The 5009-nt window shown below is 41.8% G+C and overlaps 1 pseudogene; it reads right to left on the reverse strand.

Annotated features, from left to right (window-relative positions):
• Positions 1-2504: 2504 nt before the first annotated feature.
• On the reverse strand, positions 2505-3086 carry LOC138835953 (complex I assembly factor TMEM126B, mitochondrial pseudogene; annotated as a pseudogene).
• Between the last annotated feature and the right edge of the window lie 1923 nt (positions 3087-5009).

Raw genomic sequence — 5009 nt, forward strand, 5'->3', positions numbered from 1 at the left:
CACACACACACACACACACACACACACACAGAGGGAGAGAGAGAGAGAGAGAGAGAGAGAGAGAGAGAGAGAGAGAGAGAGAGAGAGAGAGAGAGACTTAGGTACTGACAAACCACAATTTTCCATCTCATTATAAAGAAAACTTCAATGGGCACAGGTTTCAGAGTTCCCTGGGAAATGGAAATTCCCTGAGAAGGTAAAGGAGAAGAGGAAGGACGCATGCAGACAGCATGAAGAAGTCGTAGGTCTCTAGGACCCCTGCTTTCCGTCCTCTCATGGCTAAGGCCACGACTCAGGTTATCATAGTTCTGTTTCCTCTCAAGTCCCATTCTTCTTCTTACATTAACCTTCTTTGTGAAGATTTAGGGACACGTTGAAATTGTTAAGGAACTGGGACAGTGATTTGGCTCTTTGGACCAACCCTCTTCCATGCAGCTTTCAGCTTCAGGAAACGGTAGAAACCATAGGAAAGACAGGAGAGGCATCGCGCCATCTAGCATTTTAGAAATGAAAAAGTACAAAAAAAAGAAAGGTTATCCTTGATATGTGACTCTTTTTTCATCTGCTAATCCTTCATTGTTGCCTCCTCTTTGTTCCCCCTCACCGTTCCTTCCCATACTCCCATACTCCCTCCCGCGCCCCCATCCTCCACCCCCCCACCCCCCCCACCCCCCCCACCCCCGCCAAAGTTTTAAAATTCGTTTTTCGTTTTTCTTTTTGTTTTTGGGTCCGGTCATGGACCTGAACTATGGGCTGAGCGCTGTCCCTCAGCTCTTCAGCTCAGGGCTAGTGCTCTACCACTTGAGCCATAGCACCACTTCAGGCTTTTTTTTTCTGGTTATGTGGTGCTAAGGAATCAAACTCAGGGCCTCATGCATGCAAGGGAAGCGCTCTACCACTGAGCCACCTTCCCAGCCCCTAAAGTTTCGTTTTTCTACATAACGACTTGTTGTTTCATTTCTTCATACAATTCATGTAGAACTTTATATGAAGATGTTGACTCTTCTCGTTTGCTTTTTTTTGGCTTGTCCTGGAGATTGAAATCTAGGCATGGGTGCTGTCCCTGAGTTTCTTTTGCTCAAGGGCAGCACTGTACCTCTTGAGCCATAGCACCACTTCTGTCTTTTTGGGGTAGTTTATTGGAGATAAGAGTCTCATGGAGTTTTCTGCTCAAGCTGGCTTCAAACCAGGATCCTCAGCTCTCAGCCTCCTGAATAGCTGGGATGAGAGGCATGAGCTAGATGTTGACTTTTAACATGTCTCCATATTGTAAATTTTTTGGTTCATTTGTTTTTCCATTCATTTGTTTACTGATTTCTTTAACTTCAACTCATGTTATTACCCTGCTCCTTACAGGGGAACTGAGGCAGAATGAGAGCCCCTAGGCTCCTCTGTAGAATTTATATCGAACCTTCTCTTGTCCTGGCCATCAAAAGTAAGAATACACAAATATGCTTTGAGGTGGTTTCTGATGGGTTTTATGAATAGATATAAACAGGAAGAACTTTTTATGTGTATGCCAGTCATGGGGAAGAACTCAGGGCCTGGGCACTGTCCCTTAGTTTTTGTGTTCAAGGCAAACACTCTAACACTTGAGCCATAACTCCACTGCTAGAATGGTGGTGGCTAATTGGTGATAAGAGTCTTAGGAACTTTCCTGCTGATACTTGCTTCAAACGGTAATTCTCAGATTTCATTCTGTTGAGTAGCTAGGGTTATAGCAGTTAGTCTATGGCACCCAGCCCAGCAAGAACTTTTAACAGTGTATGTGGTGCTTGGAAGGGAATTGTAACTCATGCCTTGCACAGCTGAGCTAGTGTTCTAACACTGGACTCCACAGCCAACCCAGGAACATTGTTTTCTAGGAGAGATAGACAAAGAACATAGACCACAGTGGACTGCCTACAGCACACATGGCTATGTTGATGCCCTTCCAGCCTCTACATGAGTCCTTTTCTATTAGACATAAAGTTGGATAATAGAATATTCATTTCTCTTCTATGAATTCTTTTTTATGTGCAGTGTGAGGGTTTAGACTAGTGGTTTTACACTGGTTAGTCGAGCACTTTACTACTTGAGCCAAGTCCCCAGTCCTTTAGCTAACATTATCCTTTTTTTTTTTCCAGTCGTGGGGCTTGAACTCTGGGCCTGGGCGCTGTCCCTCAGGTCTTTAGCTCAAGGCTAGCGCTCTTCCACTTGAGGCACAGTGCCACTTTCTGGCTTTTTTCTTTTTGCTTATGTGGTACTGAGGAATCAAACGCAGGGCCTCATGCATGCAAGGGAAGCGCTCTACCACTGAGCCACCTTCCCAGCCCCTAATATTATCTTTTTTTATAATAACATTTATTCAGTTATTACGTACTTATCAAGTATCTGACATAGACCAGGCAAACAGAACAGAAACAGGAATTACTTTTCATTCTTTCAGCAATGGCTACATCTTCATTATGAAAAAAAATATCAGCCTACTGAGTTAGCCGTGTGCTTTCATATACTGCATAATGTCATAGACTATTAACTAGTCCAAAGCATTTCTGAAAGATCAGAGGACTTACCATTAGTTTAATGTCTGTTTGACAAAGAAGCACCCAGTGAAGTAAAACTCTTCCTTTTGGTGACATGGAACAGTATGGTACTTGACAGCCAGACGTCCATTTTTAGAAAAAGCCAAAGCACTGGGGTGTAGTATACCACATAGTATACTAACCTGCAAACTTCTCAGGATGCAATTTTCCTTGCATCCTGAACACAAAGCATCAGTTACAAGGAACTTCTAAGTAACTACTGAAGATAAAAATGGAAGCGTAGTCAATGATGAATATGTCTTCAAAGTGTCATAATTGACTTTCAAGCAGCTTCGAAGACCAAGTTTGCTGATATTCCAGAGTTGCTAGCTGTTGTTCCAAGCAGGATTGTTCCATTTATATTTAAGGCCTTTTCTTTTCTAAGTGATTCAATTTTTTTTCTATGATATGCATGACTACTGGTCTTCTAAGTTTTGCATCTCTTAGGGAAGGAGTTGAATGACCAGGTGGCTATACTGCTATCTTGGTGTCCTCGGGCCCGGCGTCTCTCACCGGAACCATACCTCCTAACATTATCCTTTTGAGATAGAATCTCCCTAACCTTTCCTGGACTGGCCTCAAACCACAATTTCTCTGTCTCAGTTTCCTGAGTCAGTGGGATTATATGCATGCATCAATCATCCTGCTAGGCAGTCTTCTTTTATGAATCCCAAATAAATGCAACACGGATAGATAAATTACTCTCAAAATGTACACATTCTATAGCATCTATATTCCTATATATAATACTTGTATACTTCAAAGCAACCTTCTTATAAGTTTATCACACAAAAATCAAATAAAGATATACAGTCTAGCCAGGTGCCTGTGGCTCACACCTGTAATTCTAGCTACTCAGGAAGCTGATTTCTGAGGATCAAGGTTTGATGCCATCCCAGGCAGGAAACTGTGAGATGCTTATGTCCAATTAATCACAGAGAAAGATGGAAATGGCACTGTGGCTCAAGTGATAAAGTGCTAGCCTTGAGCAAAAGGAGCTCAGGGACAGCCCTCAGGACCAGAGTTCAAGCCCCACGACCAGCCAAAAAAATAAAACCTAAAACTAAAAAATAAATATCTCTTCTGTCACACATAATAATTTCAAGGTAAGAATTGGTCTAGAGAATTGTAATATGGTTGGTTGAAAGGCAAAATGTGAGAGGAAAATAAATTATTGTAATTCCATTACACTAAATGTACTACCAATTAGTACTTTACTAGCTGAATTTTCACATATTTTAAACGTTGAAGTAGGCCAGGTGCTGGTGGCTCATGCCTGTAATCCTAGCTACTCAGGAGGCTGAGATCTGAGGATCCACAGTTCAAAACCAGATCAGGCATCAGAGTCCATAGACTCTTATCTCCAATAACCCATTCAGAAAACTGAAGTGGCACTGTGGCTCAAGAGGTAGAGCACTCACATTAAGCTGAAGAGCTGAAGGACAGCACCAGGCCCAGAGTTCAAGGCACATGACTGACAAAAAAAATATTGAACTACCTCAGTTCTGTTAGCATTTTGGGAAGTTTATGCAGAAATTGAATCAGAGACAATAAAGTATGTGAGAATATTCAGATCTGTGTAAAACACCAAATGAAATTGGAGATTGAGACAGAATCAGAAAAGAACTTGAAGTTACATGATTTTACCGCCTGAGTGCGCTAGAGGTGACAGGATTCAGTTCTCATGAAGCAGGAGGAGACCAAAAGGCAGCTTTTCCAAGCAAGTGATCTCCCCCATTGTCCCTGCTCCCTTCACTGCCACCTGCATGACAGACAGGTGTCATGACAGATGTACCATTTTGTGTCAGAAATCACAAAGATGATTACAGTTTAAAAGACAGAAATTTTACTTGTTTGCTTTCTGAGTTACATTTTCCTCTGATAGACCACAATCTGAAATGTTTGTATGGGAAGAAGGAAAACATTTCTGTGTTCAGAGAATGAAAAGGATTGTTTTTCTGCTCAAAGAGGAAACAAATACATTTTCACTTACTAGTATTTGGCAAAACAGTAAACAATACTAGCTCTGAGAAAGTGACAGTATTGAGGGAGGAGGAAGGAAGAGGGCTGGTACTCAGGTTGGAATTCAGAGGTTTGAGCTGTTGTTGATTTTGAGTTTTTGTTTTTTTGTTTTATTGTTTTATTTTTGGTAATGGCTGGCTCTACCACTTGAGCCAGTTCAGCTTTTTTGGTGGTTAATTGGAAAAACTGTCTCTCAGACTTTTTGCCTGGCCTGGCTTTGAACTTCAATTGTCTAGGTCTCTGTCGCATAAACACCTGAATTATAGGTGACTGACTGAAGCGTTATCATGTATCCTGTCTCTTTGTTTTTGTACTTTGTTTTAACTTTGAGTCTTTTGTCTACCTGAACTATTACTGTTGTAGTCTGCTTTGCTCTCATTCAGGACAGTGCAGGGTGGGTGGTCATGAGACCGGACTGAAGGC

Source organism: Dipodomys merriami, unplaced genomic scaffold (assembly GCF_024711535.1).
Source record: "Dipodomys merriami isolate MVZ:Mamm:240054 unplaced genomic scaffold, mDipMer1.0.p SCAF_10, whole genome shotgun sequence".
In the NCBI taxonomy this organism is placed as follows: Eukaryota; Metazoa; Chordata; class Mammalia; order Rodentia; family Heteromyidae; genus Dipodomys; species Dipodomys merriami.